Source organism: Mastigoproctus giganteus, chromosome 5, assembly GCF_048544385.1.
Source record: "Mastigoproctus giganteus isolate SK-2022 chromosome 5, ASM4854438v1, whole genome shotgun sequence".
NCBI lineage: Eukaryota > Metazoa > Arthropoda > Arachnida > Uropygi > Thelyphonidae > Mastigoproctus > Mastigoproctus giganteus.
The window spans coordinates 166,991,555-167,008,513 of record NC_143579.1 but is presented as its reverse complement, the minus strand read 5'-3'; the positions used below and the strand labels follow the sequence as shown (position 1 = coordinate 167,008,513).

Sequence of the window (16,959 nt, the reverse complement as noted above, 5' to 3'; positions counted from 1 at the left end):
TAACAGTATGATTCCTAATATAATTTGTTCCATTCTTAGCTGTGTAGTTCTCAGCTTCTCTTTTCTTTTTGTGAGTACCCAAGTTTCACTTCCATAAGTCATGGCGGGAAGTATACACTGGTTCATTATTTTACATTTCGGACAAATTGGGATATTGCTCCTCAGCATGTGACTATATTTCCTGAATGCCATCCATCCAAAATTTATTCTTCTCTTGACTTCCAGCCATTTATCATTATTACAGCTAATGACTTGTCTCAGATAAGTATATGACTCCATCTTTTCAATTACTGTTCCTTCAATCATTAAATCCCTTTCTGTGGCATACTTGTTCATCATTACTTTTTATTATTATTAATAGCCAAATGGTGCAAGGAAGCCTGAGGCTTATGCTGCACCAGGGAAAAAAAAAAGTTCCCGAGTTACCCTGAGAGAGAGAGAGAGAGAGAGAGTGTCAAAAGTAGAAGGGAATCACCAAGAAAGAGAAGAATGATGATATCCAGCTCGGGACCCTGGGTGTGCCAAGCCCATACTTACCAGATGTGAGCCCCTGGGGTTTGTTTAAGCCATATTCATCTTTAGTCCAAAATCCTTACTAACTCTGCATAACTGATTAAGGTTTTCCTCTAATTCTTTGGGATTGTGACTTATGACCACAATGCAGATGACCACAGATGACCACAATGTCATCTGCAAATCTTAAATTGTTTAGTTACCTCTCCATTCACATTGACTCCTTTCTGCAACCAGTATAATCTCCTGAAAGCTTCCTCAAGGGCAGCAGTAAACAACTTTGGAGATATTGCATCTCCTTGTCGAACTCCTTTCTCAATTTTAAATTTGCTACTGTCTTTGTCTAGTCTAATAAAGAAGGTAGCACTCTCATATATTTTCTTCAAAATCATAATATGTGGGGTATCTATGCCTTGTCTTTTCAGTGCCTGAAACATTGCCTTATGCTGTATGGAGTCAAATGATTTTTCATAATCCACAAATGCCAGGCATAATGGTGTTTTATATCCATTTGCGTTCTCCATTAGCTGTGATATTATGTGAAGGTGATCCATAGTTGAGAATCCTGTCCTAAAGCCAGCTTGCTCTTTCGGTATGACTATATTTCTTCCAATTGTACCTTATGGTGTCTCCACTTGGATTTGAAGTGTACTCCAGAAAAGAAATAGTAGGAAGCTGCTTTTGGTTCAGTGCATGTTGAACCAAAAGCATGTCCTACCCATACATTAATGGAGTTCGATATCAGGAATGCAAGTGGCATGCCATATGGCATTAACTGATCAATTCAAGTTATCCAGGTGACTGCAAGCAGACCTGCATCTAGTGTTTAGAAGCATGTACTATTAGATGTATCAGTCCATTTGCTGCAAGTTGATGGGAACTGAATTTAATTTTTTAAATTATTCACAGGGAAAACAAGTGATTGTGGAAGTTGCTAATGGTTAAATAGCACGATTGTCAGAATTAATCAGATAAGAGAGTAGTCACTCACAAGTCCTTCTCGTACTTTAGTAGAGTTCCATATCAGGAATGCAAGTGGTTTGTTCCAAATCTGCATTGCAGATTTGGAACAAACCACTGAGACACTGCAGGTTAAGACAAAGGAAGACTTTAGGGCGTCTGAACATTTTATACAGGAAATAACAAGTAGAAGATGGATAGTATTAGAATATGAGGAGAAAATGGTAAGGCAAAATTAAATTGCTCTCAGAATGCAACTGTTTCTAAACCAATTACAGTGCAATCTTGGATGTGTGATGATCTGTTCTGGAATGTGGTGGGTTGCTTGCTATGTTATACAACAAACTCCAACATGGGATTTAGGGGTAGTAAATCTTAATGATTTTATAATCAAGTTTTAAAAAATGGAGAGCTTGTCTCGTGACTATGCGGTAACCTCCTTAAACAGTCGGCCAAGGCTGACTATTTAAGATTATCCCCACATAGCTGGATAATGGAGAAAAATGGGTGGAGAAAAATGAGAAAAAAAAAAAAAAAAGTGAAATAAGTCATTGCGATGAACCACAGTTGGAGATGAAACACTTTGTTCGATTTGCTGCTGGTTGGTATTGACTGATAGCTGCTGTGTTAAGAGAATAAAGTAGCCTAAGGATGCAGCTACATGTACTGCATTTGCACCATGTGCAGTTTCCCATGCTGTACTAGAATGTATTGCATCAACTAAGCCCAATGACAAGAGGGATGATATTTAAGTCCTGTGCAAATCCTTGTGCTGTATAAGCTTAAGGTAATGGATGGTTCATTGTGCTATCTGTATGTGACTCATGCAAGATCCATGCAGTGTCCTGTGTTGCATTGTTCTTAGGATATATGCGGTTCCTTGTGCTGGACTACAAAGGCTTTCCATGCTATTGTACCGATGATTATGCCATATGCAGGTACATCTTTTTTGAAAATCACTGGAACAGAGAATGTGATGCAAGTTTCCTACTGCACAGATTGGGTCAAGGGGTTCATTTTGGTATCTGTAGCATTAATTTGGGCATCCTAGTTGGACATATGATGAACACTTGGATACAACCAATTTTTAACTTGACAAACGACCAATCTGCCAATTTCAGCTGATCACTCAATATAACTAACATCACATTATGCAAACATATTAGACCAGAGCAGCAAGGCAAAAGGCTCAAGCTAATGGGTGTGCTGTGGCTCGGGGGAGAACTGAGGGGGGAACAGTTGTCCACTGAATCACAGGACGGGACATGATATTGCCAAGGGGAATGTCTTTGTGTGTGCACAATGTAAGGAGTGTGAGGAAATCAGGCGCCAACTCAGCATTGTTATGGGCCTATATGAGAGCTTGAAGGACAGGGTGGATGCCCTCAAAGGATCTAAACTGAGAGCCCATCAAGCTCCCAGCTGCCCACATCAACGCCAGAGCTTGCACTTCAACATTACACAACACAGCGGCAATCCTCAAGGCAGAATGCACTGGCCCGACAGGAACTGGTAGTTATCAGTGACTCTATTGTCAGGGAAACAGGGAACATATTGTGCAAAAAGGATAGGTGGAACAGGACCAGGGTATGACTGCAGGGGAAAAGGTTGATGCCTTTTAGAGCAGATATCATCTTTTAAGGGCACAAAAGGTGATATTGTTGTACATGTTGCACTAATAATATAAAGAGTAAAAGACCAGCGGAATAACTTAACAAATACAGGTCACTGTTGAAAAAAAGCCATGAGTTAGGGTTGAATTTGAAAGTGTCTACAATTCTGCCTAGACACGATAGGAGGGAGTATATGATGAGAGTCTAGTTGATCAATTCTGCCCTGGAGAGATTGTGCAAGGCTCAAGGGGGAGAATTTTTCTCAGCCTGTTCTGTGCTTGTAAACAGACGAGACTGCCTCTACAGGGATGGGATACACTTAAATTGAAAGGGTGCAAGAATATTTGCTGATGCTATTGAGGCAGTGTTAGGTGGGCTGGAAAACCTAGTTTAGGGGATACAAGGACTAATAGATTAACAGCAGCCGCTGGCAGAGGAGAAAGTGATTTTGCATTGCTTCTATTGGAATGAGCAGCAGCCTGGAAAACAAGACGCAGGGGATTTCAGAGACTGCTGAGAGTCATTGCAGTACAAGAAAAAACATGGGCTGCATTAGGGTAGCAAAGAATAAGAACACTTGTGTGTCCACCAATGCTAGGAGTTTGGTAAATAAATTTGATGAATTTTAGGTGTTGGTCAAAACATCAAGGGCAGATACAGTTGGGATATCAGAGACGTGGTGTCACACAGATATAAGGAATGCAGAACTGGAATTTGGGGAGTACAATGTGTACAGAAAAGATAGACAGGATAGGAAGGGAGGGAGGAGGATTTATGCTATTAGTTAAGAAACACATAAAATCCAAGGAAGTAGAGCCAGTCGACATCGCTGGACAGTGCAGGGTTGAGTCAGTTTGGTGTGACATAAGCACTGGGAAATCAAAATTGAGAGTAGGTGTGTGTTATAGGCCTAATAAATCTGATGAGTATAATAAACAACTATACAGGGAAAGAGTGAGCCAGTAAATCAAAGAGTCTTATAATGGGGGATTTTAATTTCCCAGATATAGACTGGACCTGTGGTTTGGTCACTCACACACTAGAAGGCTTTTGTGGAATTATTGGATGACCGTTTTCTACAGCAGCATGTTCGGGAGGCAACTAGAGGGAGTAATACTATTGATCTGATTATCAGCAGTGATTATTCATGCATTAAGAATTTGCAGATAGAGGAACCACTGGGTGACAGTGATCACAATGTACTGATATGGGAATTACTTAAAGATGTATCTACAATCAAGGCTAAAGGGAAGAGCTTTTGCTTTCGTAAAGGTGACTACAGGGGTCTCAGACAGTTTTTAAATTCTATATGGTGGAACCAACTGATGATGTTACCAACAGCAAATTCAAAATGGGAAGCATTCAAAGAATTAATCTTGGAAGCTACTAGGCTTTTCAACCAACTAAGAAATATTGTTCAAGGTTTAGGCCTAAATGGATGTCAGATGAACTAATGAGACATGTGCAAGAGAAAAAAAATGCATGGATACATATAAATTAATGGGTGACACAGAAGCCTATGACAGATATAAGCTGGTCTGTACCCAAGTCACAAAGGAGGTTAGGCAGGCAAAGACAGATTACGAGAAATCTTTGGCAAAAGGTGCAAAGAAAAACAGCAAAGAGTTCTTTACTTATGTAAACTCTAGAAGAAAGGGGATGAATCAGATTGGTCCACTGGATATTGATGGTTCAACTGTTGATGATCCTGCTCAGGTAGCTAACAAAATAAATTAGCATTTTGCATCGACATTCACACATGAGGAGTTGTTCAGCGAGGGGAATGCCAGAGGTGTATTCAACTCTGGCAGTAAGCTAGAGAATCTTGTAATAACTGAGAGTACAGTGGAGGAGAAATTGTTGAAGATAAACATAAGAAAGGCACCCGGGGTGGATGGGATCTATCGAGTTATATTAAAGGAGGCGGCAAAGGAAGTAAGCAAACCCTTAGCCATAATTATGAGAGCTTCCCTGGACTCAGGGGAGGTACCCATGGACTGGAGATGTGCAAATGTTACCCCAATCCACAAAGGAGGATCAAAGGGAGATACAGGTAATTACAGACCTGTTAGTTTAACTTCCGTTCTAGGGAAATTAATGGAGGCACTGGTTAAAGAAGCACAGCAGGATCATCTAACAAGACTTCAGTTATAGCTTAACACAGTATAGTTTTGTTAAGGGAAAGTCTTGTCTGACCAATTTGATTGGATGCTATGATGTGGTCACAAAGGAACTGGATGCAGGAAATAACTTTGTTATCATACATTTGGATCTCAGGAAGGTTTTTGATACTGTTGCACACGGAAGGCTGCTGCACAAATTGGAGCAGTTTGGAATTGGAGGCAAATTGCTGCTATGGATAAAGGGATGGTTGAGTGGGAGAAGACCGAGTGGTAATCAATGGACACTGCTCTTCATGGACTAATGTTATTAGTGGAGTCCTCCACAGTTCAGTGTTGGGTCCATTGTTGTTTTCTGTATTTATTAATGATATTGATGATGGCATATCAGGCTTAATGTCCAAGTTTGCAGACAATAAGAAGGTTGGCAGGGTTGTTAATGACACTATCCTTTATATCTAAAGGATGGCTTTTTCATATAAACATATTCATTTATTACAAAATTCAATTATGATGTATTACAAAGTCTAAATTGGTACAATATAGCCGCTGCAGCTCTTGTGCTATTAAATCATAATAACAACAACTAAGTTATTTTTTTTCCAGTTAGAAATAAACATAACACATGAATGTTATATTGTACGGTTAATGCAACATTTCATACAATTCTGCTTTATTCCACTACTGGTATGCATGTAACCACCAAGTTCTGCATTTTACTGAAAGATTATATTGAACAAATATAATTTACTTTTACCAGCCTGTGACAAGAGTATAAAACTAGAACATAAAAACAATAACAAAAAATTGTCAAACTACTTCCACAAGGCCAATAGAAGTGCATAGCTTCGGATCAAATTTTTCAGTCTTGGTTATTAAGTATTGTCAGAAGAAAGAGAACATTTTCTTGAGTCTACACAACTGCTAAGACAGAAGAATATAAGACTGTTATGTTAGCTCCCAGTACCACCACTTTTATGCAAACACTTAAACAAGAGTTACTGCATCGCTGGAACAGTAAGTTACATAACTGTAATAATCAAATGGTTCACAAAGCGTTGCTTTAGAGGGAATATCACTGTAAAGCAAGATCCACAAAATGAACATGATAGCAATGCTGAGGGATGGGAGATTCTGTAGGAATATATAGATTTTCTTGGAGAATTTGAGGAATTTAAGATGAATGATGACACTACTAGTATAACAGCGACACCAACAACAGAAAAGCTGCTGGCCACCAAGCATCATTAAAATCTTTGTTATCAGTGATAAGGAACACACATGCTGTCATAAAAACATGCTGAAAATTCACTGAATATATTAAAAGCTGTTCACTTGCAGTACCACTGATTACGAATTTATCAATGGTACTGCAAGTGAACTGCACTGATAATTGTTGGACTTAATATAAGACAAAATGTGCAAATGAAACCCATTTCTTTGTTTAAATTAGATTAATTTATTAAAATAATTAATTGGTTTGTATGATTCTTTCAATATTAGCCTGATTCTGCTCTTAGTAGTTTATGTGATCAGGTTATGCTCCAAAATGCTCCGGTTAAATACATACATTTGTAATGCCATTTCATATACTTTGATTATTAAAAATAAGAAGTTTATTTACACGACTTTCATTTCATGAAATTTCTCATTTTGACTCCTATACACAATTCTAATTATATATATAGTACACTGCACTTTCATTTAAATTGTTTCTTTTCTTGTGCTTTCTCTTATAAATAAAAGAAAATCAGATTAAAATACACATTAACTGCAAGAGTGCCGTAGTGCTCATGCATTTGAGTGGATTGTAATAATCAAATCGAATGGTTCAAAACATGCTGTTGCTAAATAGTTAATAGTTAAGTAGAGTGTATTCATTGTTAAAATAATTAAATTATAAACTTTTCTGACCTAGTGATCATGCTGGAGTATAAACAAGAACAATTTTCCCCCTCTTAAAGATAGATATATGTACCCAAGAAATTATCAAGTTGTTTTGATATTTTTGGAAGTCCTCAGTTCTACATACTTGCACTTTGTATTTACAAGATTCTACTGCATATGCTTGGATTTTTAACAAAGCATTAGGGAAGTGTCTTGGGGTAAAGGACAAGAACCTGAAGTGGGTTGTGGAATGGTTGAAGGACAGGAGACAGAAGGTTGTTATAAATGGTAATTCTTTGAGTAGGCCAGGATTACGTGTAGAGTCCCTCAAGGTTCAGAAAACAAGTGACCATTGCTATGGTCACTTGTTTTCTGATCCTCTTGAATGATATAGGTAAGACAATAATGTATAAGAGTATAACAGTCAAAAAGGTGTTTCACAATGTTAATCAAGATGCTCTTCTTCAGATAAATGTGGAAAGTCTTCATTTACAGGCAAAGAAATGGTTACGTTTGGTTTCATTTTTATGTGGCAGACATTGCAGAGATATTGGAGACATGGTGCCACGCAGACATAATGGATGTGGAATTTGAATATGGTGAGTACAATGTGTAAAGAAAACACACATGTGGGAGGGGGATATTATGCAATTGGTTAAGCAGCACAGAATTGAAGACAGTGCATCCAGTTGACATGTGGCCAGGGCAACATTCAGTTAGTCGTGTGACATAAGCATTAAGAAAACAAAAATAGAGTATGAGTAATGTTATAGTCCAAATTATTGTGATGAATATAACAAACAACTATACGGACAAAGGGTAGGCCAATAAAATGAAATGTCTTGTAATGGGGAGGGAATTTTTCCGATACTGACTGGAACTTTCGGATTGGTTACAGAGACAGTACTAATACTTTTTATTGGATTTATTAGATGCTCGCCAGCATGTTAAGAAAGCAACAAGAAAAGGTAATACTCTTCATCTGATTATTGCTAAGGACTCATTATTCATTAGGGATCTCCACATACAAGAACCGCTAGGTGAAAGTAATCTAATAAGTATGTTGATGTGCAATCTGCTTAAAGATATAACTAATGTCAAAGGTAAAATCAAGGGATTATGCTTTTGTAAAGTGACTACAATGGCCTCAGCCAGTTTTTAAATTCTATTCAGTGAGACCAATTGTTACCAACAGCAAATTCTATATGGGAAGCATTCAGCAACTGTAGAATCAACATAACTTTTTATAGCAACTAAGATACTATTCAAAGCTTAGATCTAAATGATAAGACAAACAGCATAAAAGAAGAATACAGAGGATTATATAATTATCAGTGGATACAGAAACCTAGAGAAAGTTTGGTTTTTTTTGGTTTTTTTTTTTTTTTTTAGGAGCATTAGCAACTAAGACCATATTGCTCCCGGATATGTGTTGGTCATTCCCTGACCTTTCCGCATCCTCCATATTTGGTGGTGACAGGCTCGAACCCCGATATAATCAAGAAGCATGTGCTACGCACTGCTGCTCCTTCTCACCTGGCTATGGAGGCGCCGCTAGAGAAAGTAGACTACAATCAAGTTATGAGGGAATTAGGCAAGCTAAGACAAATTGCAAGAAGTCTCTGGAAAATAATGCAAAGAAAAGTAGTAAACATTTCTTTACTTAATGTTAACACTAGAAAGAAAGGTAAGCATCGCATTGGTCCACTAGATATGAATGGTATAACTATTAATGAACCTAATTGCTGACAAAGTGAATAAATAACTGGAACATATACAGTCACACATGAGGAATATAATTATGAGAGAATCCTTGGATTGGACATGTGCAAATGTTTCCCCAGTTCACAAAGTAGGATAAAAAAGTAAAGTGAGTAATTACAGACTTGTAAGTTAAACTTCTGTTCCAGGAAAAAAAAAAAAATAAAGTCACTGGATAGAGAAGTAATGCAGTTATAGAGGAATCACAGCATGGATTTGTTAAGGGGCATTAGAAACATTTAACAAATATTTCTAATATTTGTTAAATGGTGTCTGACCAATATGATTGGATAATATGACAGTAACAAAGAACTGGGAGCAAAAAAATAATTTTGAAAACAATTTGAACAGATGTGAGAGCCACCCACTTAAAAAATCATGTCTTTGTGATTCAGTTATTTTTTCAGTTCTTTCCAATTTCACTGATTTTAGTTAATTTCTTATTTGGAAGTCTGCAATTGCTTTCTTGTATAACATAGGCAGCAGGGTTGGGCCAACTTTGTTTGAGGGGCTTTTACCAAGATGAGTGTAGCCTTTCAATTTTAATTTAATTATTTATTTTGGTTGATTTGTTAATTTGGTTTTTTTTTTCCTTCTCTTATATGGTAACAGTAATAACGTAATGTGTTGTAGTTTTAGCATCACTGATTGCATATAGTTCAAGAATGATTAATTTAATTGAACTGTTTATTTATTGATTAAAATGCAATTTATAAAATTCATATTTTCAAGCTAAGTGATCCCTCAAAACAACTACCCTTCAGGCAGTCAGTATTGCTAGCCCATTTAACTGTTAACTATAATATCTATTTTGGGGTTCTCCTACAATCGGGGGGGGGGGGGGCTAGGCACAGAACAGGTAGATCCATATGAAAAGCTCTTAAATTCATACATTTAAAACCTGGACCAAGTGTATTTTCAGGTCTTTGGTGACAAAAGCTGAAACCAGACACTGATTGTATAAATAAAACATGCTGAAAATGAAAAAACTGGCAATCTTTAACAAAAATAACAGCTACCAATGTCTGATTTTCAAAAATCTGGAGATCACATAACTGTAAATAGGAGAAAAACAGGAAATTTTTTGGCCAACACAGACACTTTTGCACAAAATGTCTGGTTTGCAAAATGTCTTCTAATTTGCAAGAGTTCTTTGCAAATAGAGGCCATTTTTCAGAAAATCAAGTTTTTTTTAAAATTCATTCACTGAGAATATACACATTTTGCATTAAAAATCAGCCAAAGGACTATCTACCAGTACGGTATGCTTAAAAAGACCAGCTTACCTAGGATTTTTCTTTATTCATAATAGTGTCAGGTACATTCTCACACTGAAACTTACAGAACTGATGCCAAAAAACATCAACTGCTTCATCTAATAATATCAAAACACATTGAAAACTTGTCTACAAAAAATTTCAAATTTGAAAATGAAATTTCATGCTACTTTGGCATCTATAATAACATAATTTTTCAATGGGAACTTGTGCACCATATAGTCACATGCAGCAAAAAAGTACTTCCTCACTGAAAAAAAAGAACAGAATCCTCACTTCTGGTCTTAGATGCTCCATAACATTTGCAGAAAAATGCCTATGACTAAGTTAGAATGACCTTATGGTTTGGTTTGCCATGGCAATCAACTTCCAAAATAGAAGCAGAAAATTTAAAAACTAGTGGTATAACAAACTTGCATGTACATTCTTCAACATAAACTTATTTAGTCAAATAGAAAAATTTCAGACTTGCACAGTCTTTGGAAACCCCTTTTGGTCACTCAGGGGCAGTTAAACCATAAACCTTAATCTCTTTGATATCAATTATTCTTTTGAATCAATTTAAAATTCAAGGGCATAGTCATTTTGAAGAACCTGATAAAGCATTATAACTGTTCCTTACAAAAGATTGTTGCATTCTTCTTCTTCCCATATGATACGTATGTTTAAGATGTTTAAGATTTTGTTTTATTTCAGAAGAGGTTCAACAATCCAAAGAATATCTGCCCAAAAATATAATGTGCTGAGAAATGTTTGGGTAAGAAATAGTTACTTCTGTTTGGTTTCCCTGACCTACACACACTTACTAAAACCCCTTAAACAATTTAAAAGCAGAACTCATTTAGTTTCCCTTTTAAGCCTCAATATGTAAACAATCATCCAATCTGATTATCCTTTAACTTAAAACTTTATAATTCTAAATCTTTACATATTTTTCTTTTATACTTTTTAGCCTAGAAGACTTTACATACCACACATGTACTATGTGTGGTATGTAAGGAAGCTAGATATAATACAGGACATGCCTCTGTTTGTGATAGGTACAAAAGAGTGAGAAAATAAAAACTGCCAAGAAGTCAAAGTTTAGCATTTTGTAGGACAAATTTGAGTGTTTGAAGAAAAAGGTCATTGCCTTTGTAGAAATTAAATCAGAGGGACTCAACATAATATTACGGTGATCCTACTGTGCATCTGGCATGCACAGTAGGATCACCGTAAGAACAATGCTCTGCTCTCAGAATTTTTATATAAAAAAAATAAATAAATAAAGAGGGTGTGGAGAGTTCACTAAGCAACAGCTAAGATAGAAGACAGGTTCAACAGTTTCCTCCTCCCCCCCCTACAACACATATACACACACAAATGAAGAATATTTATATTTGGCAACTTAGTGTAGGCTTTCCAGTTAAGTGCATAGGCCCAGGAACATTACATTTCCGTCATCTACTGACTTGGCAAAAAATGTTTGTAAGAATAAAAAACATTATTTCTGCAAAATAAAACAAATGGATAAATCTGAATCATTTTCAAAACAGATCAAACATAAAAACAATGTTTAAAGTAAAAACAATGCTTCGTGCACATTAAAACTCATAAACTAGTAGAAGCAAACATTACCCTCTCTACTACTAAAAGTGGCCAACATTCTAATTTATTAATAATGCCTATGTTATTCATATCTAATGTAACATTCATAGGAATAGATAAAACTTTTTTAACATCAAAATTAGAACTGGCAAGCATGGAGTGCTAATGCATATCAAAGTTCCCTTTTTTAATGTTTATTATTCAATTAGTCTCTTCTTCATGCAAAAAAAATGGTCATCAAGGTTTGCCACAGACATTCTCTCAGATATATGACATGCTAGGGCTGGTATATATGACATGATATATACCTGGGAGTGTAAAACACTAAAGGAACTGATATTCAGGTGACACTTATGACTCAAGTGAACCAAATTTCAATGAAGTCCAGTTGTTCTGTGACAACCAAATCCTCTGCTTGTGCCTTCACGATGTGGGACTGTTAGTAAGCCTGAGTATAACCACAGTGTGCAAGTCCTGAAATCCTGTACCTAGTACACTGGAGGTGACCATCCATGTATGAACTAGGGCTTGCATAAAACCGAGAAATTTCAAAACCGAGTTTAACCGAAGTTTACTCTTAAAACCGGTTTTAAAACCAATTTTCTCAGACTTAGGGAAAATAATTAAAAGCTTATAACACAGGTATTTATTTTATCTTGGGTAGATTGTACAAATCGTAATCAAATCTTTTAAACAAAATCTATCACCTCTTATAGTAAAAAAAATAAAAAAATTAAAATGCTCCAAAAAAGTAACCAGCTTGAGATTATACAAAATTACAAATTGTATTCAAATCCTTGGAATAAAAACTATCTTCTCATATAGTAAACAAAAAAATAATAAGCCCTATAATAATAATAATAAATAAATAAAAATAATGTGAAAAAAAAAACAGCTTGGGGAAATTACTTTACTATTTATTGCTCAGCTTTTTTCTGAAAATGATCCTTTAAAAAATACAGTATATTAAGCATTTTTCCTGAAGACTTGACCTTATTTTTGTGTTAAAGAGACCAGTGATCGAAAAAACTCTCTCAGATTGGACACTTGTTGGTTTAATGGTCAGCAGTGCTCTATAAACTTTCTCCAGCTTTTCACTTCTACTGCTAGTTGCCTCCAAAATTTTAATTTCTTTGCTGATTTTCAATTCACTCGGATATTTTGAAGGCTCTTCAGTTATTCTCTTTATTACACTATCATACTCTCACATGAATGTATCTCCAACATCGGAACTAGACAAGTCTATGTTTTCTTCTAAAAGAACAGTTCGTTTATTTTCAGTTTCTTCATTCAATGCTAAGACTCCTTCGGAATCTTTTGCAAATAATCTCTAATAAATCTCTTCAGCATGCTTTTTCAAAACTTGCTTACTTGGAAAATCAAAAGTTCTTGAACCTGAATCTTCTTTCCTAAACTTTTTGGGGTTGTGTAAATAGCTCAGCAAAGCCACAGTTTGGCAATTTCGTCTTGTCAAACGTCTTGCAAAAGGCGTTGGTGAAACTTTAAAGCAAATGGGTTTTCTGCTGTATCAAGCTTAGCAAGCAGAAATTCTATTGAAGACTCTGCTTTAAGTAATTCTGTATCTTCTGAGGTTATAGCCTTCAGAATCATTTCAAGTGGTCGCAAAGTCTCAACATAGCAATTCAAGTGTTTTCCAGTCATCGTTAGACACAGCTTCAGTTGACAGTACTGCACATAGAGCATTTGGAATGCAATTTTACAATTTCCAAAATCTCTCAATCATACAGAATGTGCTATCCCATCTAGTCTTGCAGTCTAATATAAGTTTATATTCTTTCCCATTAAATTTTGCTTTAACAAATTTTGTAATATGTCATTTTTGGTAGGCAATTTTCGAAAAAGCTTGCAAATTTTTCTGACTTTGTTAATAGTTTGTGCAATATTGGCCATTGGATTGAAGAAATAAATGAGCTCATCAGTAAAGTCAGTTTGATAAAGCATGCCTTGCTGTCTTTCTTCAACTTCTTCATCATCACTACTTTCTTCATTATTTTCATTTTCTTCATTGTCTTTGGGAAACTCAGAGACTGTGGCACCATAATTGATTGCTTTTCATAAAGTACATCTATAACTGACAGATGTATACAATGGGCTATACATTGTTGATGATTAGGCATAATTTGCTTGTCAAACTTAATCATCATTGCTGCTCCATTGGTGGTGAGGGCAACAATATCCTCATCCAAGTTCAAACCAAATTCCTTCAAGTGTCCATTCACAATTTGCTCAGTTCTTCTGCTATCAAGTGAACCATTCATCTCAATAAGACTCAACGACCGATGAGTGTCTTTTGAATGCACATTTATATTCATATACCTTTTATTTTGTATAGACATATATTCGTCTAGAGTCAATGAATACCGTGCGCCCAAAATCAATGAATTTTTGAAATGCTGAATGAGTTCTTCTTTCTTAGTTTTATAATAATTCAGAACCATATTTTTAATTCCATTCACTGAGGCTGGTGGCAATTTATCTTATTTATTTTTCTGAAGGTGAAGGATTGATTGTATAAACTCACTCTTGGCAATTGAATTAAAAGAAAATCCATCTAAAGCAGCTAATTTTAAACTCTCTTGTTCCATAGATTTTTTAACGATAAAGTTTTCTAATATTCTTACCATTTTTATGGGAGATTCACTGTTATCTTGTTTAATGTCAATCTGATACATTTTCTTTAAATGCAACATCAAAGATGATGTAGATCCTCCAGACAACTTCATTATCTTCTGACATTTCGAACATTGTTTCATCTTTGCTTTTTCGAGCAAAATAATTCCATACATTTGATTTCATCTTAGACATATTAAGAGTAATAAATATTAATTAGTAGGAATTTATATCACCGACAATTTTAAATAAAAATATTGAAGATAACAAAGGCACAATACTATGCGTCACTCCCGCAAGCACTGAATGAAGAGTCTAAACGAGGCAAGTTTCAAAATTTTCACGAAAGAAATTTTTTATTTATTTACTTGCAATTTTTTTCCCCAATTAAATCTATTGTATTTTCAAAATTACATAAAAGCTAAATTTAGTGAAGCTGTTTTTAGAAGAACATTTGATCACAAATTTAATAGGAATAAAGAAGCAAAAAACTTTCTATGATTGAAATTTGATGCAATATTCAGCGAATCTGTTTCTAGTGGGTAACTATCAATAAGGCGCTTTCCATAACTTGGCTGGTGAACAAGATAGATGGAACGGAGAAATGTTGAGTATTTTCTTTTACGCTATCGCTCCGACTCACTCAGTCGTAAATGAGTACACCTGCATTGTGCCATGATACAGGTGGGAAGCTAAAAGGCATCCCTCCTAGATTTGGGCCACTTGCCCATGAGATTGCAGTTTTGTTTGCCATAAAATAAAATAAAATAAAATAAAAAACATGTTTAAAACATTAGGCAATTGAACGATCCAGACAAACGAACAAACAAAAGAAAATGTGCATAACAAAAAAAAACTCTCTCTTTAAAACCGAAACCGAGCTTCTAAAACCGGATTCGAAAATATTCGAATCTGGTTTTAGAAGCTCGGTTTCGGTTTTAACAACTCAATATGAAAACCGATTTAACCGGTTTTATGAAACCGGTTTGCAAGCCCTAGTATGAACCAATGTAAGCAGGGGTCAAGGTACACACCACACAGCAGAATGTGGGATGGTGTACACACCACACACAGTAGAATGCTTCCCCACTATGTTTACCAAGCAACACTAGGTAGTAGATGACTCAATATTGCACACCGCTTTTCCAATTTGTTTACTGGAATACCGGTGTGCAACACCACCATTCATACTGGGAGCTTGAAGTAGTGAAACCCATGTTTAGTCTTCAGTGCAAAGCTCCAGCAACCACCATCTCTTCCATTATGCAGTATGATTGATGTCTTTCGAAGTTAAAATAGATATCATGGCAAGATACAGTTTTCCTAACATTTTAAGGGTACAGCTCTAAAACTGTGTTCACAGTCTGGTTCCTAGACAGTCCACTGGACCAAACATATTAGTAACACTTTAGGAGGCATCCAGGGAAGCTATTGTATAATCTCACTGCCTATACTATGCCAGAGAGTGACTGAAAAGGAGTTCAAGTAGTGTGTATGGGGGGGGGGGGCTGAGGCCCCCAATGTATAAAAGCTGGGTATATTCTTCTTGTGTGTATGCCACATCCAAAAATTTCATTATTTCATACAACGTATCTCTTCCCCCCTCTACTTTTACTACTGAATACATCATGAATAGTCAAACTAACAGCACAAACTTAACTGTAAAAAGATCTAAATCTCCCAAAAACTTCCTCATTCGTTTCACAAATATACATGGTTCCAACTTCAAAGATGTCCATTTCCACCTGCAGTTTTGTTTGCCAACTTACTTTTTTCTGACAGAATACCAATTATCAGTTACCTCCATCACTGCTCTTCACAGTTTTCCTAATTATTTGCTGTACAATTCCTTTCACTTCAAAGGTGGTACTTATGCATGTCTGCTCTCATATTACCTGTCAGAGACTTAGTAAATTGGTACCTACTCTTTTCAATCTTCTCTAGTTTAAAATCTCTCTATCCCATTTTGTCAACTTCATCTGTTGCATCTATTGTTCTCCCAACTACTAATAACTTGGAACTTCTAGACTTCCTTTCTTTGAAACTCAACTTTTTTCAGCCCAACTTTCCTAACAGTGAGGTAATTTTCCCTGGCAATTTTAAGTTTCACAACTCAGCTGGCTTCCGTTTTCTAGTCACATGGGCACAGCTGCTCAAGAAATGTAAGGTTTCTAGGTCTGTGTACTTGATAAAGGGCACACTAAGTCTAAGTTATAGTAATTTAGAAATATTCTCTTCTGATTAGATCAGTTGGGGGGCACAGTACAGTGAACATTTGTATTGTATACTTTCAACTTTTCTTACAGTTCTGTACTTAGTAATCATCCGGACCTGTTGCTGTTTAACTTTTGTTTATGCAAAGAAGAATAATTCTGATTTGAGCTGTAATTTAAGTGTGGAAACAAGCCTTGGATATCTTCTTATTTTGGTTTCAGAAGTCTAATGGAGTATATATGGGAAGGGGGGGGTCTGATAAACAGTACTCTTACGGCAAAAGACTTCGGTTCTGCAAATTGGTGCTTGGAAACTATACACTTGAAAGGAGATCTGACTGGCATGTTTAAGGCTTTAAATGGATTGAGTAAACTACATGATATTCTAACCCTTTCT

At 35.9% G+C, this 16,959-nt stretch overlaps 1 protein-coding gene across 1 annotated transcript in view; it reads right to left on the bottom strand.

The window, feature by feature from the left end:
• The window catches only part of LOC150085819 (transmembrane and coiled-coil domain-containing protein 6), a 234,285-nt gene that overhangs the window by 79,588 nt on the left and 137,738 nt on the right, over window positions 1-16,959 (bottom strand). The window lies entirely within an intron of this gene.